Source organism: Delphinus delphis, chromosome 7 (genome assembly GCF_949987515.2).
Source record: "Delphinus delphis chromosome 7, mDelDel1.2, whole genome shotgun sequence".
NCBI lineage: Eukaryota > Metazoa > Chordata > Mammalia > Artiodactyla > Delphinidae > Delphinus > Delphinus delphis.
In genome coordinates, this window is record NC_082689.1 from 78,503,911 (window position 1) to 78,529,813 (window position 25,903).

Genomic DNA, 25,903 nt, shown 5'->3' on the forward strand with positions numbered 1-25,903 from the left:
CAACAGCAAGTTCTAAACTGTAAATATGACATGGCAATAAAATGACTTGTCTGCTTAGATATTGGGAATGCTCCATAGAGACCAAAAGGCTGGAAAGGGAGGCTAGGATAAGATTTGGAATCCCCATTTCTAAATTAAGGCCTTCAGAAGTCTGGATTTGTTTAGCATGTAAATTCCTTAGAACTGGCATTCCTCAATTGATTGGAGAGTCTGAATCTGGGCTGCTGACAGAGAGTCTAGGGGAGATCGATGGGTAGTGCAGAATGATTAATCATCTCATTTCTTTAGAAATGGAAACAAAGATCTTCCGTCATTGTGCTGTGGCTTAGTGGTAAGGGATCTGGAGTGTATCTGGAAACAATCCCCTAGTTCTGACACTACCTGGGGCAAGACATTTTATCTCTAGGCTTAGTTTATCTCACTTTGCCCATCTGTGTAATGGGAGGGTCAGACTTCATTAGATTGTCTAATGAAACTCTAACAGCTTCAGTAACCTTTGCAAAGTTAAACAGAGACCAGAAACTATCCAGGAAGCCTTGACTTTATCCATAAAAAGGGCTTATAAAGACTTTTAAAAATGTCCCCTGTGGATTTTATATAAATTTTGCCACTCCCTAAATCTTCTCTATCTTTCTTTGGAAACTAACTCCAAGGAGGGTTAGTTTCATGAATCTACTCACAGGAGCAAAGGGAATTTGACCAGCTGGAATAATTCCTCAAACTTTTAAACTCTGAGTCCAGATCTTGTCTATGACTCTCATTGATAACAGAAACAAATATATATTGAATATTTACAGTAAGTAAGAAACTTACTTTGCCAGGAACTTGATTGAAAACAAAATCGGCCCTATGCCTGAAGACAGACTCACATGGTCATTGTAGAGGTAAATTTCGGATAACAAGGTAAAACACAGGGGTGGCATTTTCTGGATTACAGTGGAAAATGGCATCAGGATGCTCTGTGGATGGGGAGAGCCCTGACAGGAGCCTTGAAAAAAGAGGTCTCAGAGTAGCGAAGTGAAGCTGGGAGGTGCTGCAAGCCAGGAGGAATGATGCACAAGGACACACAAGAGCAATATTTGGGAGACACTGAGCAGGTGAGCCTCTGAAAGACAGGACCAGTGAAAGCGAGTGGCCAGCAGATTCGGCTGGAAGTGAGCTTGGAGGTTTTGGCAGAAACTGCTAGTTACTTACTCTGATATCTTTTCCTCTCCTCCTTAGTAATCTAACCCTGATTTTTAGCTGAGCTTCTTACTGCTCAGAATTAAAGATTACTTTTTCCAAGTTCCTTTGCAGTTAAGTGTGAACATGTGGATGAGTTCCGGCCTATAAAATATTGATACAAGCAGAAATGTTCTGGGGGACTCTAGGAAAATGCATGTTTATCTTTCCCCTTTTATCCTGCTACTTGGAATGCAGATGAAGTGGCTTGAGCTCTAGCAACCATCTTGGACCAGAAGGTGATTTGAGAATGGGTATCACATGCTAAAATTTCTAGAGAAAAAAGGAGGAGACTGGGTCATTAATAATGCTTGGAAGCTGCATACTAGACCAAGACTGCTTATCTTCAGACTTGTTTTACATGAAAGAGATTTTTAGGGCATAATTCTTTAGTATTTTTCTTTAAAAAAATACTTTTTATTAAAGTGTAGTTGATGTATAATATTACATGTTACAGGTGTACACTATAGTGATTCACAATTTTTAAAGGTTATGCTCCATTTTTAATTATTATAAAATATTGGCTATATTACCTGTATTGTACAATATATCCTTGTAGCATTTTTTTTTTTTTTTTGGCCGCACCATGCAGCATGTGGGATCTTATTTCCCGGACCAGGGATCAAACCCGCGCCCCCTGCGGTGGAAGCTCAGAGACTTAACCACTGGACCACCAGGGAAGTCCCCCTTATAGCTTATTTACTTTATGCATAGTAGTTTGTACCTCTTAATCCCCTACCCCTATCTTGTCCCTCCCCCTTTCCCTCTCCCCACTGGTAACCACTGGTTTGTTCTTTATATGTGCGAGTCTATTTCCTTTTTTATTATACTCACTAGTTTGTTTTATTTTTTAGATTCCACACATAAGTGATATCATACAGTATTTGTCTTTCTCTATTTAACTTATTTCACTTAGTGTAATAACCTCCAAGTCAATCCGTGTTGTTGCAAATGGCAAAATTTCATTCTTTTTTATGACTGAGTTGTAGTTTCATTGTGTATGTATATATATATGTGTGTGTGTGTGTGTGTGTGTGTATATATATATATATATATACACACTTTCTTTATAGTAATTTCTAATAAAGTTCAATGAAGTTAAGAATAATAATAGTAGCTAACCTTTTTTTTTTTTTACCATGTGTCCTGTATTGCAAAAAGTATATTACATGTATTATTTAATTTAGTGCTAACAGTAACTCTGTATGCTAGGTACTGTTGTAATCTCTATATTTCACATGAGGAAACCGAGTCTTGGAGAAGCTAGTAACTTTCCCAAGGTCACACGGCAGGTTCACAATGGAAATGGACAATATTTCCCTAGTTTTTTTTTTTTTGCGGTACGCCGGCCTCTCACTGTTGTGGCCTCTCCCGTTGTGGAGCACAGGCTCCAGACGCGCAGGCTTCGGTCGCGCAGGCTCCAAAGGCGCAGGCTCCGGGCGCGCAGGCTCACGGGCGCGCAGGCTCACGGGCCCAGTCGCTCCGCGGCATGTGGGATCCTTCCGGACCGGGGCACGAACCCGTGTGCCCTAGCATCAGCAGGCGGACTCTCACACCAGGGAAGCCCTCCCTACTTGTTTAAGAAGAAGGTTAGTGAGTTCTCTCTGTCGCCCCAGGCAGGTGTAAACTGAGTGCTGAGCAGAGATTTCTAGGCTAATAGGATTTACCTGGCTGGTTCAGAGAGCAGAACATGAATTTTGACGCCCTGGGTTTTGAGGACATTTTGACTGTGCCGTCCAACCATACTATCTGTAGTGATGTTCTTTTTAAATATATCACAGGAGAGAGTTAAAATATGAGAAATATATGTAAGTTAAAGGCAAAAAATGAACCCCCTGTTTATAAATTTATCTTCTTTCTTACAGATTCAAACAACGCATTTGGGGTATGAAGATAAAAGCTTTGCTTTTGAACCATGTGTGAGTCACAGTGACTTTAGGAAATGATGATTCAGCAAATGATTCAACGAAAGTTGACAGTAAGCAAACTATTTCAAGTTCTCTTAGAGTCGTAGAGTTGGAAGGACTGTGGGATGCTGAGGGCCCCCCAGCATTCCTAATCAGAGGTTGTACAGCCATCTTCCATACCCTTTGAGTTACAGCAACTATTACCTCACCAAGCAGGCTGCTCCTTCGTCAGACAGCTCTAGTTATAAGAATGTCTCTGTCTATGTTAGCCCCTAGTCTACCTCTCTGTGACCCCCCTCGCCCTCCATTGAGTCTCATTCTGGCATTTGGAGCTGCTCAGGGATTCTGTCTAATCCCTCTTCCACATAATATTAACCTATGACTGTGTTTCCAAGTTCCAACTCTGAGGTTGCCTACCTCTGAACAAAAACTAAAACTCTGTGTGTGTGAGAGAGAGAGAGTGTGTGTATGTCTGTGGCATTGAGGGGAGGAAGAAGAGAAGACCAAGTCAGATCACCACTCCAGGACCGGCTGGTTCACTCTGGTGCTTGAACATGCACGTCCGAGCCTACATTTGCTCAGTGCTAGCTGGGCTTGTTACTTTCAAAGGCGGTTTTGCCTAGTGCTTTCTAGCTTAGAACATCCAACTGCTCTTTCTGTTGCCTGTGAGTTAACGCATGAGGGAGGATGAGAGTGACTCCTGGGAAAGGTGACTGTCTTCAAGTTTACCTCAGTCCATGGAACCCTCAGAGGATGGGCATCCAGAGGAGCTATCATTCCAGGAAATAACTCTCTGCCCACACACTCCCCTCAACCCCCAACACACATACCCTGAGCCCTGAATCAAAGGTAGGGCTGCTGCCACAAAGCTCATGAGGGACAGCTCAGTGGCTCATTAAGAATCGGAGAGGCTACAGCTCCAGAGGCATCACAGTGACAGGGATACTCGAAAGGAGACACAGAGTCTGATGCCGGCGGTTCGACGTGGGAGCCCAGCCACACACATAGGAGAGAGGGCTCTGGTGTCAGCGCTGCAGCTAAATAGCCATCTTCCTTACCTTCTCTGATGGCCAGTGTCCTCATCTATCAAATCTGGTAGGAATCCCTGCCGTGCAGGCCTTAGCACCGATGTTTACTAAGTAGCTCTAAACTTCCTTCCTTTCTTGGCTCAAAATGTTAAGGCAGGAAATAACTTAATGAATATCATTAACTTGAGATTTCCTTTGTGGTTCATTATAAGGAAAAGAAGGAGAGAGGGGGAGAGAGGATATAAATGAATCAAAGGCAGCTGGGTTTGGTAGGATGAACATTGGCCCAGGAGAATCAGGATCCCTGGACTTCTAGCCCCAGGTTCTGCTGCTAACTGGCTGTGTAACCTCGGGCAAGTCAGTTGACCTCTCTGGGTGGGCCTCATTTTTCTCATTTCTAAAATGAATGCCATAAACTGGGAAGTAATTTCTAGTGTATTATACTCACAAAAATTCTAATCCTCACTCATTCAAGTTTGTTGTGTACCTTTCACACACCAGGGACAATTTCACAGCCAGGAGCAACTCCCGAGGTCCCTGCTCTCAAGGTGCCTGTGTCCCGGTGAGGGAGACAGATAATGAATAGACAAATACATGGTGATGGCTAGTTGGTGATGAGCACCACGAGGGACAATAAAGCAAGGCAATGTGATGGAGAGTGGCTGGGCTGGCAAGCGCTGGCCGGCACACGGTGGAAGGAAGTGCTATTTGGGCAGCAGCTTAATGATGGAAGGAAGGGAGCCCAGTGACTATTTGGGGGAAGAATGTTCCAGGCAGGGGTCACAGCAGGTCTGAAGCCTGGAGCTCCCAGTAAGAAGGCCAAGGGGATTGGAGCCCACTCTGGGGAGAAGTGAGCCTGGAGGGGCAGGAAGCAGGCAGATGCAGGAGATTGGATCTCACTCCAGGCGTGGGAACTTTCATTCTATTTTGGTTCTCAGAGCTGTTCAGTCCATGTGTAACAGGGAAAAACTGCTTCTCCCAGCTCCCTCCCATCTCCAGTGGTGCTGAGAGGTGAGAGGTGCTGGAGGTGAGAGAGGGAGGCTGGGGAGGGAGGTGGGCAGGGGAAGTGGGCATGGTAGGGCTCCTTGGAGAAATTGTGAAGTTGATGAGTGAAGGCAGGAGGCTGGCAAGAGAATGGCTTCCAGTTCATCTTGTATTTTTCAAACTCTGAGTTCACTATTTAGAATGAAGAGAGAAGCCCTATCACATCCCACCTTTCCCTTTTCCCTTGTATTTTCTCCTCTGTGAGAACACAGGGGCAGTCAATGGCAGTGCCTGTACTTTCCTAGCTTATTTTTAAAATATTTGCTAAGCCAAATAATTATGTGTTGTGCAGAAGCTGTTCCCATATTATCTTCGGTCTTTATTTCAATACAACCTTTTGAAGCAAAGAGGTAAAACCATTCCTTTCCTGGCCTCAGTGTCTCCCGGGGGCGTGGCTGCATGGGCCGATGCATGTGGACATCTACTCTCCAGAGGGGCAAGTTCAAGCCCTCTACAACAAAGAAAAGAAATAACAGAATAAAATAAACTGATAAATGAGTAAAAACAGCCAGTCTGGGACTGGATTCACAAATCTAAAGCAAAAAGGGCAGATACTAATGATGGACACGGATCAGCTACTTCCCAGACCTCAGATCAGCTGTCGGTTCGCCCTTCCTTACCTACACTTGGACCAAGTTGAAAGACTCGTGTTTTGCATTTTGTCTCCTCTCCCCAGTTTACCTTTCCTAGAAGTCTATTGAGGAGGGACAGCTCCTGAGTGGGGGGGAGAAGGAGGAAGGAGAGAAACAGTAGGCAGAAAGATGCCCACTCCTGAATTAGCTCCAAGAGACTGGGATTGGAACTTACCCTCTGCAAGGAATGGTGGCCCTCTGGCCACCTGTCAAAAGTCTGTGCAAGACACCCAATCGTCAGAACTAACACCCTTTCCAGGATTATCGATGTGCACCACAGTGCACGTGGCTGTCACTCCCTGACTCATAACCTTCCAAAAGCATGATCAGGGCCGATGGGATCTGACTCTGATGTGTTCCTGAAGGGTTCCCTGCTAATCTCCTCCATCAATCCCTTCCAGCCTCCTTGGCTTGGCTTTTGCTTAAATAAGTCAGGCATATCCCTCCCTCAGGGCCGTTATATTTGCTGTTTCTTCTGCCCAGAATGGTCTCCCTCAGACACTCACATGGCTCACTCTCATTTCATTGAGGCCTGTGCTCCAGCTTCACCGTATCACAGAGCTTCCGTGGCTCTCCTGACAAGCTTGCCTTGCCGCCCTTCCCTCTACTCTTAGAACTTTGATCTGTCCCCCTGTATACTATCTGTCTTCCTCACTGGTATGTAAATTCAGGAGGATAGAGACTTTGTCCTTTTCAGTCATCACCATATCCACATCACAATACCTAGCACATTAATTGGCACTCAATAAATATTCACTGGATGAATGCTTTGGTGGGGCAGAGTCATACTTGCTGGTCCAGCAATGTCTCCAGCACAAGCTTCATTCATGAGCCTATGTATATCATCTGCACTAATTATATGCCCTGCTTGTGTGTGTGTGTGTGTGTGTGTGTGTGTGTGTGTGTACATGTGTATACATTCGCATGTTAAGAATAGCTCTAATAAAAGTGCTACATTTTTTTTTTTTTTTTTGCGGTATGTGGGCCTCCCACTGCTGTGACCTCTCCCGTTGCGGAGCAACAGGCTCCGGACGCACAGGCCCAGCGGCCATGGCTCACGAGCCCAGCTGCTCCACAGCATGTGGGATCCTCCTGGACCGGGGCACGAACCCATATCCCCTGCATTGGCAGGCGGACTCTCAACCACTGCGCCACCAGGGAAGCCCAGTGCTACATATTTTGATTTTTGAAAATTGTAAAACAGGCATGGTGGCAAGTTCAGGAACCTATGTGGCCAACAAACAGAGGAAACGTTCAGGACCTCAGCCTTGAAGGCTTTCACTAGGGCTCGGGTTGGCATGCCTTCCTGTTGTCCTGCTAGCACAAAAGGGAGATGCCATCCAGAACGCATCTGGCCTCTGGGCATTGCTGAGGGTGGATCTCAAAGAGGGATCCAATTAATTAAAAAATAAATAAATAAATAAATTCTTTAAAGAGAGGGAATCTACTGAGCTAGCGTTGATAGGAGCTGTGTATTGACCCAGATCTCTTTGGGGTCCTCATATCTCCCAAACAGCCTCAGGGTCCTCTGTGGTTTCAGCCACATTAGATTGAGGAGTTTGATTGCCTTTTAGCTTGGTTTCTCTGTTTACATGAAGCTGTTAAAAGTCATGAAAGGACCTCACCACCTCTGAGTTTCCTCTCTTCCCCAAGAGGACTAGCCCATGCTGCATGAAATACCCATAAGGCAGTACCAAGAGGAAAGTTGTCACCCGTGTGTCATTCCTACAGCTTTTGTTGACTAGGTCTTTTTAGTCTGGCTTGCATTCATAAGCAGTGACATCATTTAGCATCTGTTAATCCAAAATTCACTAAGCACATATATTTTGAATCTATTGGAACATTCAATAAATATTTACTGAGTAGCTACTATAATGCATTAAAATGAAAAACCAAATTCTGCCTTGTTTATCAGGAGCAAAATTCCAATATGTAAAGGAGGGGGGAAAATGGAGAAATTCTACTATCAGCTATTCCTAGGGTAACCCCAAGAAAACTCCTTCCAGCCACCCAGGGCCCCAAAGACCATGGTCAAAAGACCACGGTCTGGTAGAGTATTTTTAAATGTTAAAAAAAAAAAAAAAGTGTTCTCAGGTCTATAACAATAGCTGATTTTCAGGGACTTCCCTGGCTGTCCAGTTGTTAAGACTCCGAGCTTCTAATGCAGGGGACATGGGTTCGATCCCTGGTGGGGGAATAAGATCCAACAGGCTGGGTGGCATGGCCAAAAGATTAAAAAAACAAAACAAAACACAAACAAAAACTGTTTTTAAAGTATTTAACATATCTCAGTTTAAAAGCCACAGTCTCTTTAACCCTCTGGCAAACTATTGAAATTCACACTGCTTGGCAGGTAGACAGGCCAGAGTGTCCATTCAGAGAAAGGAAGGCCCGTGGTAATCAAGTGTCACATCTAAAACACCTGTGTGGGTAGGTGTGCACCTAGATGGGTCAGAGTTCTCTCGGTTTTCTGATACTGTTTATACCACTGTACAAGACAATCAAGATTCTGACCATTGAACACGAGGTGTATTTACTGCAGTGTGGTCAGCTTAGCCAGCGGCAGGAAGCATTTCTCTCTCTGGTGACTGATTTGAAGGCCAGTTGCCCTGAGAATTTGGATTTTTCTGGATCTTTTCTCAGGCATATGGGAAACAGATGGTAAGCACATAGCCGTTCTCTTTTCCATCTGAACTTCTGGGCAACTATTGAGGTTGACTGGATGGTTCCAGTGTTCAAGTCATGATGGTTCTGTTAGAAATAACTCAGTTTGCATCTAGGGGTAAATAACAAAATACAACTTTTTCTAGTGAGGTATAAATTGGGTATCTTTGAAGTTATACATTTTGAAGAATTTAAAATGTCCAATACTTCTGAAAACACATAACCTTTAATGAATTGATTTTTGTTTTACCATTTCTTTTCCTTTTGTTATGTATTTCATCTTTCTAGAACTGACATGTTTAATGATAACATGATTATTTTCAACCAATGGTTGTGTAGTAATCATTACAGTAGCCTAATTGTAAAAGTCATTGGTGTCAAAGACTATTGACACCAACATCAGAAATTTATACACACACCTACATACACATGTACTTGTGTATGTGTGTGTGTTCACATGTGTGTGCATTATATATGGAGAAGGAGAAACACTGAATTACAGCTAATATCTCCCACATGTACACTGGACATTGAAGTGATACTCATTTTTAGTTTCAAGGAGTTGTTTCCCAGGCAAATCAGTAAGGCAATAAACTTACTTTTTAAAAGACCCAAAAGTGTGTGACTGAAGGCTACTCAGAGGTAAGGGGCAGATCTGAGGTCAAGGCTGTGTGACCAACTCAGTGTCTCAGATCCCACAATGTCCTCCAGGGCCATTTGCTGCTGCCCTGGTTTCTCACACCTAGCACCTTTGTATACCTATTAAGTTGGAAAATAGTTCAGTATTCAAGGGCTGGAGGCTGAAGGTGGACCAGCAGCCAAGGTGAATCCCAGAGGTTCTTTGAGATTCATTCGTTCAGTCAAACGTGCATTTATTGAGCAACTATTATGTGCTATATTATACTATATATGCTATATTATGCTATATATAATATATATATACTATTATACTATTATGTTATAGATGAATAAACACCACCACTCCTGCTTATAGCCCAATAAGAGAAGACAAACATAAGGCAACACGTGGGATCCTGTTCTAACAGATGCCTGGACCATCTAACAGAGGCTGTGAAAATAGAGGGAAGATGTAACCTTGTGTAATAGTTTCCTAGAGCTGTTGTAACAAAGTACCACAAACTGGGTGGCTTGAAATAATAGAAATTTACTGTCTTACTGTTCTGGAGGCTGGAAGTCTGAAATCAAGGTGTTGGCAGGACCATGCTCCCTCTGAAAGCTATAGGAGAGAATCCAGTCTTGCCTCTTCTTGCTGCTGGTGTTTGCAGGTTATCCTTGGTTCCTTGGCTTGTAGATGCATCACTCCAATCCCTGCCTCCATCTTCATGTGGCCATCTTCTCCTTTGTGTCTCTCTGTCTCTGCACATGACAGTCTCCTCTGTGCTTCTCGTCTCTTTGTGAAGACACCAGTCATACTCTTTAAGGGCCTATGCTACTCCAGTATGACCTCATCTTCACTAATTACATCTTCAACAATACTATTTCCACATGAGGTCACATTCTCAGATCCTGGGGATTTAGAACTTCAACGTACCTTTTTGGGGCAAGGGTTGGGGGGATACAATTCCACCCATCACATCCTGATGTTCATTTTGTAAAAGTTAATGTAAAGCTTCAGGAGACTCAGTGCCTGGCCTGTTCCACTTTCTCTTTGGAGACTCATAATCTATTAAAAAACAACTCTTGAAAAAATTTTGTATCAGGATTGCAAGATTATAAATATTATGGGATACTTAAATGTTTTCAATCAACAAATTAACTTCTAAAACAAAAACAGAGCGCAATATAATTATGTTATTCATGAGAAAATTGCAGAACTTACTTAAAAATCTTAATTTACAGTGTACTCTAGGAAGTGGGAACCAAGTTTTAAGTTCCCTGATGAACGGCAACTTATTTTAATCCTGTCAGTTTATCTTGGTCAGCTATTGTGTAACCTCACTAGACTTAACTTCAGAGGCCTCCTCTTGAGGCCCTTTGTGAAAATGAGGCTGGGCCTCACAGATAGCACAACCCCCCCTTGAAAAGAAGCCATTTTTGATTGAAATGTGCTTAGTTCCTTCCCTTCTGCCCACTGAGCCCACACACACTGCCTTTGCTCTGGCTTAGTTTTCCTCACACCCTCATGCCCCTGACTCCTTGCCAGAGGGTGGACACATTCTGTCCAGCCCACAGGTGGCTGCTATTTGCAGCAGTGAGCTCCGCGTTCAACACTGTGTTGACCCCAGGTCTGGAGCCTGTTTGCTCTTGTCGGATGACCCAAAGACAGCTCAAGGGCTCAAGACAGTTTTCTAAGTGCGGCAAGCATTCTCCAGAGACATTGTGATGGCTCCTGTAATATATTCTTCACAGTTTGGTAGAGAATATTGCTTTACCTCACCACATTGCTACTGCCCCCAGAGAAATGATAATAATAAGAACCAACATTTATTGAACACTCACCACGTATTAGGCACTGTGCTCACCTTTTTACAGAAATTCTCTCAATCTGCAGAAAATTTTATGAGGCCAATACAGATGTCTTCCTCATTTTACAGGAAAGGAACCCAAGGTACAAAGCAGGTAGGTTATTTGCTCAAGGTCACACTGTTAGTATCCTTGCACTCAGGTGCTCCAACCTCAGAGACAAGACTCTTCACCGCTCTGGCCACCAATGGAGGACAATGAATGGATGACCAGTGAGCAGGTAGATGGATGGACGGACGATAGAGCAATAGATTGACCCCTGTACAGTGAGCTCAACTGGCCTACCCTAGAATATGTCAGGCCCTTTGGATAATGTCACATCCCCACAGTCACAGACATGCTCGTGAGGCAGTAGCACACAGGGGTTAAGAAATTGGGCTCTGGAGTGACACTACCTGGGTTTGAATCCTGGCTCCATTACTTCTAAGTAATGTTGGGCAGGCTGTTTGCAATTTCTGCTGCCTCTTAAGTTTCCTCTTATGTGAAATGGGATTATCATAGTATTTTACTCTTGGAGCTTTAAAAGGATTAAATAAAATGATGCATTTTACAGTCAGATTAGGCCTGGCAAATAATTAGTGCTCACTAAATGTTGGCTAGTGTAATTGTTTCAGTTATTTAACAGCAATACCTTACTTTTGTCTTGTATCTATACCTCAGAGCTTTCAAAGCTTGTTATAAATGTTTTCTCATTTGAGCCTCATCCAGCCCCATGTGATACACAAGGCAAGCATTTATCTCTAGTTTACGGAGGAGGAATTCATCTCAAAGAGTTTAGGGACAAAATAAGTCCTAGAGCCAAAGATAGTGAATGCAGAATGGGCTGGAAAACAAGTGGCTTGACTGGGCCCTGAGGGGTAAGACCTACCCAGAGGAAAACTGAAAAAGTAGAGAAAAATCTAGCTTTGGCCTCTCCGTCCTCCTTTTCTCTTCACCCCCGCAGCCTGAGTTGCTTTAGGCTACTGATCCCCTCCAAAATTTGATATTGTCTTGAAGGGTTGTTTTTTACATGGCTATGGCTTGTTTAAGGAGGGCACCTGTGGGGTTTTTAAGACCCTAAGGAATGTAGCTGTGATAGAGATGGTTCAGGCACTACCTGAGGAAGTGAAAGGGGAGGTGCGCTGTAGGTACTTTGGTGTGTCTGAAGTCCAGGAAAAGTTAGGCAGGAGACAAAGCACAAATGGCCTTCCATGAAGAGCCGAAGGACCTTAAACTTACCTTTAGATGACAGACCGCAGTGGAAGCATTTGAAGCACTAGAGGGACACAACACATTTGCATTTTAGACACACACGCACCAGGGCTGATGGAGACTAGATGGGAGGCACGGATTCAGGGAGACCAGCTGGGACACTGCATTGATAATTCAGGTGAGACCTATGGACCGGCCTGAATTAAAGCAGTGGCGATGGAGAAGGAGAAAAGAGGTCATCATGAGAGAGATTTACGAGGTGGCGCTGAGAGTGTGAATAAATGTGGAAGAGGGTAAGAACTGGAGTTGGAGGTTTTTACAGTCAGATTGTGGGTGACAGGAAATGCTTCCTAGAACAGTAGTTCTCACATTTCATCGTGCATCAGAATCACTTGGAGGGCTTGTTAAAATAAGGATGCTGGGCCCCTACCCAAGAGAATCTAATTCAATAGGCTGGAGTAGGGGCCCAAGATTTGCATTTTTAGCAAGTTCCCAGGTGGTCCTAATGCTGCTGGCCCTGGGACCATACTTTGGGAACTCTCCTAGAGAATGGTATAGTTACATTTTGATGTAGCTTCTAGGAAGGATTTAGACACAAATTGGCTGAGAAGATAGAGGAGAGCATTTTAGGGGGGCTCAAAGGCATAGGCAAGGCCATCATGACTTACTCACTGGAGTGGCCTTTGGAGAGCTTCAGCATGTTGGAGGTGAGATTTGCCTTGACAACTATGCCCCTTTGCAGTATAACCTGTTTTTGAGAACTTCCCTTCCTCATTGTGAAATGGCCATCGGATATAACGAGTCTTAGTGTGGGTTTTCCCAGGTGCAGACGCTGAAGATGGATTTAAGTGAAAGTACTTTATTTAAGAAGCACAAGCAACTCCAGTAAAGAAAGGCATGTTATACAGGGAAGGGAAGACAGAACTATTAAGCCTCAGGGAAACTGGGATCAGTGCAAAGCACACGCCTCAAAATTATTCCTCCCAAGGTGGGAGGGAGATGGGGTATTTATACAAAAACTCCTGACAGGCACTATTGAGTGTGGTAGCTGGTGACTTGGGGTAGTGTGTTAATTCCTTGGCACTTCTGGTCTGCAGCTTGCTGGGCAGGACAACTTCCCTTAGTGCTGAGGAAAAGAGCCTGAGGGACAGAGATGCAGATTTGGCTTTAGAAGTGGTGGAATATGTCCAAAGGGGCAAGGGACAGACTGTACATTGATAAAACGCCACCTGGGGGTAATCTTGAGCTGAATGCCAAAACTGGTCTCTGATAAGTCTCCCAGTCTGGGCCTTTAGGCAGCGTGGCAAAGCAACAGTCAGCCTTGTAATTCAGTGTTTATTTTCATTTTGTGCATCTGGGGAAAGAGAAAGTCAGGGAGGTGAATTGAGCTGAGGTAGGAGGAAGGATTCCTTTGGCTGGCTAAGGATGGCAGGTATTTAGCCTCTGGGAATAGCACATTTTAGAGTTAATATTCTCTACCTATTCCCTACATGTAGGACTATTCTTTACGTACTCCTTATCTGTAGAACTATTCTTTTCTTATTTCAAGAAGCAGAAGTCAGTTCCAAACTGCTAATGGGGTTTGAATTTTGTTTTGGTTACTCGAGATTAACACATTGCTAGCTTATTATCTCATAGTTTCTTCTTATTACTTTTTCTCCCTGAAAATACCATGACTTAGGTATTTCTTTAAATGTTCTTCCCTGAAAGCCATATTTTCATTGGCATCTAAATTAGATTTGCATTTTTACTTTTGGTCCTTCTCAGTCTCTGCAGCCTTAGGTTCATTTTTAGATCAGCTGGTGTTTAGACCCTTTTGTCATCGTTCAGAATTAAGCAAAATAACAGAGAAACGAAGTGGTTCTGCTCCCTGTTAAGCTCCTGGGGTGGTCAAATAAGGCACACCTGTAACCAATCAAGAAATGTACTAATCACATTGAAATGTCTTTTATTGGTTTCATAAAAAAAAAAGGACACAGAAATTTTTTAGGTAAAAAGTCATTATTAACCCCAATGGCCCCTGGGATGACTCTAAGCTGCATTGAGATGCCTCTTGGGTGTTGACCTGTCCAGAGAAATTGCTTGGTAAGTTTTAAACTTATTTTTAAATAAAAATCAGGACTGTCATTCATACTTATTAAATTAAAAATATGTCATTGCTTTATAGTGTAATATAATGGTTTTTAAATAGTGTAAAATGTTTTCTTTTGGAGATCAGATTGGTCTTGTTTGAAAGTTACTATGTGTCAATCTTCAGCTATAAATTCATCCTGAGACCCAGGATATGGAACATCTATTTATGGAAGATTAGCTGTGGTGTCTGTCACTCAGCAGCCCAAGGGGCAGTGGTGAGGTCAAGTTCTAAAGTGAACCCACACATAGGAAGATATTTCATGCAATGCAGAGCCGAAAGGGTCATACAGCTTGCTCATTTTACAGATAAGGAAAATGAGTCCCAAAGCAAGGGAAGGATTTCCTAGGGTAAGACATTTAGTTGTCAATTAAATGACATGCAGGTCAGAGATGGAAGGTTGGTAAACTGACTCTCTCTTCCCAGCCTTGGGTGCCAGTTTTTTTTCTGTGCCAGTCCTCAGGGTTTGTTTACACCAAGGCAGGTCTGGAATTGCCACACTGGATAAATGTTAACGTCGGGATTCACAAAGTATATTCTGTGGGACAAAATTAACTTAAATATATTGTACTATGGTTGAATACTTTTCAGACATGCAAGGAGAAACCAAAGAAGCCAGTAGATTTCTCTTCCTTCGAGGCTCTGTTTCTTGGGGCCATTACAATTGAATGTGCCTGCAAATCTCATAGACGGGTTAGAATGCTCAGCACTTCCCACACTTCTTGACAATGGAACCCTCTTCTCATGGACCAACTTATAAGACTAATGATTCTCAAGAACTCCTACTGGGAAAGGCCAGTCACAATTCCCTTGTTTACTTTTGAGGAAAGGAAACCACAGAGAAGTTTTATGGGACAAGCTTCTATTTTGGAAAAAACTAATCTCAGGGGACTTCCCTGCTGGTGCAGTGGTTCAGAATCCACCTAACAAAAGAAGTAAAACTGTCACTGTTTGCAGATGACATGATACTATACATAGAGAATCCTAAAGATGCCACCAGAAAACTACTAGAGCTAATCAATGAATTTGGTAAAGTTGCAGGATACAAAATTAATGCACAGAAATCTCTTGCATTCCTATACACTAACATTGAAAGATCAGAAAGAGAAATTAAGGAAACAATCCCATTCACCATTGCAACAAAAAGAATAAAATACCTAGGAATAAACCTACCTAGGGAGGTAAAAGACCTGTACTCAGAAAACTATAAGACACTGATGAAAGAAATCAAAGGTGACACAAATGGATGGAGAGATATACCATGTTCTTGGATTGGAAGAATCAATGTTGTCAAAATGACTATACTACACAAAGCAATCTACAGATTCAATGGAATCCCTATCAAATTACCACTGGCATTTTTTACAGAACTAGAACAAAAATCTTAAAATTTGTATGGAGACAAAAAAGACCCCGAATAGCCAAAGAAGTCTTGAGGGAAAAAAAAGGAGCTGGAGGAATTAGACTCCCTGACTTCAGACTATACTACAAAGCTACAGTAATCAAGACATATGGGACTTCCCTGTGGCACAGTGGTTAAGAATCCACCCGCCTAATGCAGGAGACACAAATCAATCCCTGGTTCGGGAAGATCCCACATGCCATGGAGCATCTAAGCCCGTATGCCACAACTACTGAGCCTGCACTCTAGAACCCATGAGCCACAACTACTGAGCCCATGTGCCACAACTACTGAGCCTGTGCTCTGCAACAAGAGAAGCCACTGCAATAAGAAGCCCGTGCACTGCAACAAAGAGCAGCTCCTGCTCGCCACAACTAGAGAAAGCCCACGCACAGCAACGAAGACCCAATGCAGCCAAAAATAAATAAAAAATAAATTAAATAATTTAAAAAAAAGAACAATATGGTACTGGCACAAAAACAGAAATATAGGTCAATGGAACAGGATAGAAATCCCAGAGATAAACCTGCGCACCTATGGTCAACTAATCTATGACAAAGGAGGCAAGGATATACAATGGAGAAAATACAATCTCTGCAATAAGTGGTGCTGGGAAAACTGGACAGCTACATGTAAAAGAATGAAATTAGAACACTTCCTCTTAGAGGAAAACATAGGAAGAACACTCTTTGACATAAATCACAGCAAGATCTTTTTTGATCCACCTCCTAGAGTAATAGAAATAAAAATAAAAATCAACAAATGGGACCTAATGAAACATAAAAGCAAAGGTAACTACAAACAAGACGAAAAGACAACCCTCAGAATGGGAGAAAATATTTGCAAATGAAGCAACTGACAAAGGATTAATCTCCAAACTATATAAACAGCTCATGCAGCTCAATATTAAACAAACAACCCAGTCCAAAAATGGGCAGAAGACCTAAATAGATATTTCTCCAAAGAAGATATACAGATGGCCAAGAAGCACATGAAAAGCTGCTCAACATCACTAATTATTAGAGAAATGCAAATCAAAACTACAATGAGGGGCTTCCCTGGTGGCGCAGTGGTTAAGAAGCTGCCTGCCAATGCAGGGGACACAGGTTCGAGCCCTGGCCGGCGAGGATCCCACATGCCACGGAGCAACTAAGCTCGTGCTCCACAACTACTAAGCCTGAGCTCTAGAGCCCGCAAGCCACAGCTACTTAAGCCTGCACGCCTAGAGCCTGTGCTCCACAACAAGAGAAGCCACAACAATGAGAGGCCTGCGTACTGCAATGAAGAGTAGCCCCCGCTCACCGCAACTAGAGAAAGCCTGCACACGGCAGCAAAGACCCAACACAGCCAAAAATAAATAAATAAATAAATTTATTTATTTAAAAAAAAAAACTACAATGAGGTAACACCTCACACCAGATAGAATGGGTATCATCAGAAAATCTACAAACAACAAATGCTGGAGAGGGTGTAGAGAAAAGGGAACCCTCTTGCACTGTTGGTGGGAATGTAAACTGATACAGCCACTATGGAGAAGAGTATGGATGTTCCTTAAAAAACTAAAAATAGAACTACCATATGACCCAGCAATCCCACTACTGGGCATATACCCTGAGAAAACCATAATTCAAAAAGACACATGCACCCCAATGTTCATTGCAGCACTGTTTACAATAGCCAGGTCATGGAAGCAACCTAAATGCCCATTGACAGACAAATGGATAAAGAAGATGTGGTACATATACACAGTGGAATATCAGTCAGCCATAGAAAGGAATGAAATTGGGTCATTTGTAGAGATGTGGATGTATCTAGAGACTGTCATACAAAGTGAAGTTAAGTCAGAAAGAGAAAAACAAATATCGTATATTAACACATATATGTGGAACCTAGAAAAATGGTACAGATGAACTGGTTTGCAGGGCAGAAATAGAGACACAGATGTAGAGAACAAACGTATGGACACCAAGGGGAGAAAGTGGCGGGGGTGGTGGTGGTGGGATGAATTGGGAGATTGGGATTGACATGTACACACTGATGTGTATAAAATAGATAACTAATAAGAACGTGCTGTATAAAAAATAAATAAAATAAAATTCAAAAAAAAAAGGAATCTGCCTGCCAGTGCAGGGGACACAGGTTCAAGCCCTGCTCAGGGAAGATCCCACATGCTGCGGAGCAACTAAGCCCATGCGCCACAACTACTGAGCCTGTGCTACTGAGCCTGTGTGCCACACTTCTGAAGCTGGCACGCCTAGAGCCCATGCTCCGCAGCAAGAGAAGCCACTGCAATGAGAAGCCCACACACCACTCTGAAGAGTAGAGACCCGCTCGCTGCAACCAGAGAAAGCCCGCGTGCAGCAACGAAGATCCATTGCAGCCAAAAGTAAATAAATTTATTTTAAAAAAACCCAAACTAATCTCAGGGGTAACCAAGCACCAGGCATGCCCACTCTAGGCAGCTGTCTACTGAAATAATAATTCCAGGGTGCCCTATTTAGGCACAGTTTGGATCTGAGATTATCTGTTTAATTCAGGATCTGCAATGCCACCTTGGCCCTCCCTAAAGCATATCTTGAGTCACTGGAGAAGATAGAATTGACCCAGTTTTTCAGTGACCTCCAGACCACCTGTGTTCAATAGGTCAGCTAGACTGCCCATACCATGCTGAACTGGATTTCAAGAATAGACCTACATTTCAGGGTCTTCCTGGGGCTACACTGCACTTGAGAATCAATGGGACAATTATTGTCCACTGTTTACCTGCCCATATATTGCTATATTGTCAAACATTCCAACTTCCAGTGGTATGTGACTAACCAAGAAAACATTGCTGATAAACTCTCTCCACTTTCCTTCTTAAAAAACAAACTGTTCTGGTCCCGCTGACAGTGATGGAAAGGTGAGTTAGATATTAGTTCAAACTCTGTCAAGTGATTTAGGCATTCCCAGACTGCTCATTACCTCACAAAGAGCGTTAAGAACTAGTTAACCTTTTTTTTTTTTTTTTAAAGAACTATTTAATAAATCACTCTCAAAGGATGGCTTAGGTAGGTTGGTTTGGCATATACAGGACCTCATAAAATGCCACCTCCTTCACGTAGCCTTTTCTTGCTAACTAGAAAGTGATACAGCAGCTTCCTCCCCTAAGACCAGCTCATACAATCACTAATGGACATGGAAATGTATATTCAATTTAAAAAATTGTCATCTAAGCTAGATGTACCTTTTATGTTGTAAATTCTATGGCTGCCTCTCTGTTCATACTTACATATACATGTATACACAAATACATGTAATGAATAATTTTTGAACTCTAGACCTTATTTTTAACAACAACGTAATGACATATATTCAAACTAGTATTTGGGAAGTCATTTTCCTGGAAAGAAATTCATATACACATACATACACATATATGCATGCAAAGATGCACACACACATACACACGTATATTTGTGTGTGAGGGCAAGAGTTGGAGGTACTGACTATGGAGTAAGTTCAAAGCCACACAAGAAAGCCAGCTTTGCTATCTTATCTTTATATCTCATGTTGGAAATTCTTTAGGAATCAGCAATTTAACACTGACATTTTTTGAGACCCATTCATTTGCGAAGTTTGGTTGGCAATGGACAGTAAATTGTTGTAAATTCTGATAATTTACTGCATAACAATTGAATATCTATGGGTAGTGGGTTGAAAGGACAATTTTGGGCTAGGCTGTGGAGAGGGAAAACAGAAGCAAAACAATGAAAGCCCTTGGCTGTTCTCATTGCAATACAGAGATCCAGAGACTCGCTGCTTCAAAGTCAGGACTCTCAAAACCAGGAAACTTCATGAAGAACTCACTTAGAAGATAAACCTATGTCCAAGACCTCCAAGGAAGCAGGGACAGGAGAAAGAGAACCTAGAAATGGATCAGAAGGTAAGTTTAAAAGCTCCCTCTTCCATGTTTATGTGTTTTTCATTGTAGGGAGCATCAGTAGGAGGAGGTAGGAGCATTTAGAAGGGTGAGTAGGCATATTGCTGAAATTTAGTATGTCTGACATGGATTTTGGAAAGCAAATAACACCTGGGAGTTTTGATAATTTGAGAAATCTCTTATTCATACCTACATATCCTGCTATGTTATTGTATCTGCATGTTTCACAGTTGAATGTATTTAACTGTATACTGTATAATGTATTTCTGATGTATATTTGTTTAGCTACTGTCTCTACACTAAAGAGACAGTAGCTAAAGCTCTACACTATGTAGAAGAGAACAGCCATATGGCAATGTCAGAACATGCCATTTTCCACTGCTTAGCTCGGCATTCAGGGTCCTCCACAGCATAACTTCTACTTTAGAGTCTTCCATTACTTCTCTACATATACTTTACTTGACCTAAACCAGATTAATCTTCATTCCTCAAACATGCCACACACTTTCCCACCCCTATGTGATTGCTCATACTATCTACTAATCCTGGAATGCTCTTCCCCCTGTCATTTCTGGATCTTAAAGTTGTATCCAAAATTCACTCAAAAATGCTGTGTCCGTGCTTCGGATTCAAGATAGCTGACTGAGCACACACATTTATTTCCACCTTTCTCAAAATCCTAATAAATTTTATGAAAAAGTTATTAATAGTAACAAATGACAAATCAATAACAGGAATAAAAAGAACTTGATACATAGTATCTACTAGAAAGTCTATACAAAATCTAATTTACAGTGAAAATAAGTGCTTTAATATACCTAGAAATACACTTATACTATTAATGTGCAAGACCTATATAACAAAAACCATAAAACTTTAGTAATGGATGTAAAAAAGAATCTGGATGGGAAGATTACATTATCAAGTATCAATTCTTGCAAAATAAATCTACAAATTCAATGCAATTATTAAAAAAGAATCCAAAGATAATTTTCATGGAACTTGATAAACTAATTCTCAGTACTTCTAAAAGAACAAAAGTATAAGAATATCTAAATGAATTTTAGAAGAATGAAGGAAGCTTGCCCTACAGATATCAAAACATACAAAAGAGGTACAATAACTAAAACAGTGTGATACTGATTTAGGAAGAGTCAAATAGATTAATTGAATGAACACTTTTTAGGGAAATTGATAAGCCACTTCTAAAATTTATGTAGAATATCCAAGACAGGTAGAGCCAAAACTCTCTTACAGGTAATATGGTGGGAGGACTTGCTCTTCCAGACATCAAGGCAGATCATAAAGCTACAGAATTACAACAGTGTGATATTGTAGACCAGTGGATAGAATAGGGAGTCCAGAAAGAACTCATACATGTATGGATAAGATTGATACCAGAGGAGGAATTTCATCAGTGGGGAAACAATGGAATTTTTAATAAAAGGTACTGGCATAATTGGCTATCCATATGCAAAAAATAAAGTTAGATCTCTTGTTCATTATATAAAAAAAAATTTCCAGATAGGTTAAACACAAATATGAAAGGTAAGACTCCTAGTATTTAGGAAAGTATACAGGAACACATCTTCATGATCTTAGGGAAGAATTTTTTTTTTTTAATTGGAGTATAACTGCTTTACAATGTTGTGTTAGTTTCTGCTGTACAATGAAGTGAATCAGCTCTATGTATACCTATATCCCCTCCCTCTTAGACCTACCCCCCCCCCCATCTAGGTCATCACAGAGCACCAAGCTGAGCTCCCTGTGCTATACAGCAGGTTCGCACTAGCTATCTACTTTACACATGGTAGTGTATTTATGTCAGACCTAATCTCCCAATTCATTCCACCCTCCCCTTCCCCCTCCGTGTCCACATGTCTGCGCTAGTCACAAAGGAGAAAATTGATGAGGTCGACTACATGAAAATTAAGAACTCCTGTTCATCAAATGTCAGTGTGAAACTAATGAAAAGAACCACAGAGAGAGGAAAATATTTACAACATATATAACCATCAAAGGATTAGTATCCTTTATAGGATACTATAGATCAATGATCAGGGGGCCAAGAACTCAACAGAAAAATGGGCAAGAGAATTAAACAGACACTTCTCAAAAAACAACAAAACATCCAAATGTCTAATACACATAGGAAAAAGAGTTCAACTTTACTAGTGTCATGGAAATGCAAATTAAAACCACAAGATTACATTATTTCACACCCATCAGACAGATGAAATTTAGAAAGCTTAATCTTAAGTGGTGGCCAGGTTAAGAGCATACATGTAAAGAATGTAAAAAATTCTTATCAATTTACATGATAAGAATGTAAATTGGTACCAACATTGGAAAACAGGTAGCATTATTTAATAAAGTTGAAGATAAGCATACTCCTCGACCTATAATTTACCTGCCTACTTACATACTCTGGTCAGTTAATTGTCTGTGAGTACCAGAATACACATGCAACAATGTTCATTTCAACTTTGCTCTTAACTGACAAAAGCTGGATATACTCAGTTCCTCCTCACCAGCAGAATGGATAAATAGAAGTATTGTCATATTGTACAATAATTAAATTATTACACAATAATAAACATTATTATATGATAATATACAATAATAAAAGTAATGACATTAAGTGAAAAGTTAAGTTATAAAAATTACATACAGCATGAATCCATTATATAAAATTTAAAAACAGACAAAACTAAACTATATTGTTTAGGAGTGCATACAGAGGTGGCAAAACTAAAAATAAAAGCAAGGACATTTTTACTCTCAAGGTCACGACAGAAATGACCTTTTTGTACCTGAGTGATAGTTATATAAATGCTCACTTTACCACCATTTGCTAAACTGTACACATAAGCTTTATACAGTTTTCCATATATTATACTTCACAACAGAAACAAAATTAAAGTAAAAAACAAAAACAAAAACCCAGAAAGTAAAAGGAGAACAAAACAAGAAAAAACACAAGAGACTAGAAACAGACATCCATGTTAATTCAACAAGTGCTAAAAGTGGCATTTCAAATTCAATTTACTTGTTAAGTAGAGTCGAAACTGGAAAGAAGAGATTGCCTGATTTGACTGCATATGGATTTAAAACATCTTTATGGCCACACACACCACAAACAACTTGGAGGAAATACGACACACAGAAGAAACACATGGCCAATAGCTATAATATATTAAGAATGACTGGGGCTTCCCTGGTGGCGCAGTGTTCAAGAATCCACCTGCTAATGCAGGGGACAAGGGTTCGAGCCCTGGTCTGGGAAGATCCCACATGCCATGGAGCAACTAAGCCCGTGTGCCATGTCTACTGAGCCTGTGCTCTAGAGCCCGTGTGCCCCAACTACTGAAGCCCATGCACCGAGAGCCTGTGCTCCGCAACAAGAGAAGCCACCGCAATGAGAAGCCCGCACACTGCAACAAAGAGTAGCCCCCGCTCACCGCAACTAAAGAAAGACCACGCGCAGCAATTAGGACCCAACACAACCAAAAATAAATAAATAAATAAAATTAAAAAAAAAAAGAATGACTATAAATCAGTATAGGTGGGGAGATATGGGCCAATAATACACCGAATAAAAGATACAAATGGTCGATAAACATATGAATAAATAACCAACTTTATTAGTAGTTGGTAAAGTGCAAAATAGAAAAAAATATATAATATGCAGGAAAATTTAAAATACAATGTAATTATTTGTGCAATTATATATTAAACTTATTAAATTATAAAATAATTACAAAATATAAAAATTAAGGGGGTTATTAAAGCCTGAGTCTCCTTCTAGCTTTACCTTTCTTAGTGTATGACTTACACCCTCATGCTCTGCCCTCGGACATTACATCTGTGTCCCAGGCCTAGAGAAGGGTGGAATGGCAAGAGGAAAACAGTACGTGCCTGCTGAATCTGACCCTGCTCCTCAGTAAAATCATACCTTTCCCAGAAGGCTTATTCTCTAGAATTACACTTAAATCTTATTGGCAAAACTATGTCACCTTTTCCCCCTAACATTTAAGGAATTGAGGAGGAATGTATTTTTAAAATTAGCATATTTCTGTCCCAAACTAAATTGCAGTTCCGTTAAAAAGCAAGAAGTGCTTAGTCAACTCCTGCTGCAGGATGGAAGCACCTAGAACAGTGCCTGCTACATTGTACATAATAAATATTAGTTAAAGGAATGGGAATTTTCATATTGTAATCTACATAATCCCCAGAATGACAGTGAGGGGCATCAAGATGAGATCTGAGTACCAGGAAATTAGGTCGGATAGAACAAAAGGCTCCCTGAGAGATCTAAGATGAAATGGATATAACTATAAAATGCTACTTGATGTCTTTGAAAACACCAAGAGCGGATTTAGACAGAAAGTTTGAGGTAGTGATAAGCCTCTAGAATTGTGCTGTTAACACCATAACCACCAGCCCCATGTGACTATTTAAGTTTAAATTAAACAAAAAAATATATAAAAACTCAGTTGTGCAGTCATGCCAGCCATATTTTGAATTCTCAATAACCACACGTGGCTGGTGGCTACCATCTTGGTGGTGCTGGTATAGAACTTTTCCATGACTGCAGAGAGCTCTATTGGTTACTGCTTATCTGGAAAAATGAAGCCGATGGAGAAAAAAAAGGAGAGACAGAAAACAACAACAACAGCAACAAAAACTATCAACTTGCAGAAAAACAAACCCTTGTGCAGGAAAAGAAAAATAATCATAATATATATATGGGGTTCAGCTATGAATGGCCTTTTGCTAATCATAATAACATAAACATTGAATTCTGAATTACATAAATAGAACATTATTGGGAGGATAGAGATGGGGGATGAAGCTTGTGTCGGGTGAGAGTGGGGGTTATATAAAAGAGAACTAAAGCCTGATCTTCCAAGGTGGGAACCTGACAGATAATGCCAATGACTGGAAAACTCAGAAAAGAATAATATAGACATTTTGTTAAATGTGTAGAGATAAATAACAAAAGATTCAGTTAAAAGGGTTAAAATTATTGTTTCCAAGGTGGGAAAAATAAAGGAATAGTGGAAACAGGAGGCACTGATTTTAATAACAAGCCTTGCAAAACTATTTGATTCTTAAATGATGTGCAGATAAAATTTGGTTAAAATAATTAATAAAATCAAACTGCAGCAACAAAAACTCTTTTACAATGCCATTTCCTCCATCAAATCTTTTCTGGTCCCCAGACGTGCCACTTCTATACTTTGATATTTCAGAAAGCATCATCTGAAGCTCTGCTATTGGTACCTCACTGTACCCTGCTTTGTTTTGTAGCCAATTATATAGGCTTATAGCCAAACTCCTATGGATTCATAAATTCTGAGACTAACTACCTACTGGTTTCAGAAGTTTCACAATATTTTGGTATTTCAGTCTAATATAAAGAGTAAAGATTCCAATAAAATGTTTAAAGATGTAATAATAATTTAAAAATAATAATAGCTAACATTTATTGAGCACTTACTATGTATAAGGCATATGATAAGAAGCTACCAATAGATCAAGGTGTCAATTGATTCTTTTTCCACAGAAGAGGCCGTTGATAGGCCAGAAAAATAGAGGTGCTCTTTTGTCTCGAGGGCATAACTCCAGATAAGCATTAATCTATGCCTATTTTTTACTTTTTAAAAGGCCCGTATTATTTTTCAATTTAACACCATCTTTTAAAAAGTACATAATGAATAGTAAGTCATAATTCTAGTTTGCAGCTGCCAGGTGAATGATCTCATAATCCACACAAATATTCCTTGGTCATAAAACCTGTGGAAACAAAAGGAACAGGTATAATTAATTCAGATGATAAAATGATGTTCAAATTTTACCACCATATGAATCATGGAAGGGGGAGAGATACGTATGTTTGAAATGTGACATTACTTCCTAACATTTAACCAAAAAGAACTATAATAATATGTTTAGTTTCAAATCCATATCAAAATGTGAGTGACCCATGGAGTTTTTGCCTTAATACAGGGAAGTGGAAAGGGATTAAATCAGTGAAAATTGATTTCAGGTAGAAAATTGTTGGATGAGTTTTACGAAGTCAATGTCTTACACTCTGACTTGCGTAATAGAGCATTATCTTCTAGTAATTTACTGATTTCCATTTTATCTGCCCTTGCTGTTCAGAAATTGAACCCTTTTGTGCCTGCATTCACACTTTGCTTCTAGGAAGCATTTGAGTAAATAGAAAATCAATAACCCAGTTACATATGAGAGGCTCTGCATTCCTAGCAGC

General features: G+C 40.8%; 1 protein-coding gene across 1 annotated transcript in view; it reads left to right on the plus strand.

Moving 5' to 3' along the window:
* NEB (nebulin) overlaps positions 1-25,903 on the plus strand; it is a 274,918-nt gene that overhangs the window by 21,972 nt on the left and 227,043 nt on the right. The window contains exons 3-5 of the mRNA XM_060016820.1: positions 3,087-3,199; positions 14,144-14,256; positions 19,488-19,629. The gene's annotated coding sequence lies outside the window, so the exon portion shown is untranslated. The remainder of the gene's footprint in view (positions 1-3,086; positions 3,200-14,143; positions 14,257-19,487; positions 19,630-25,903) is intronic.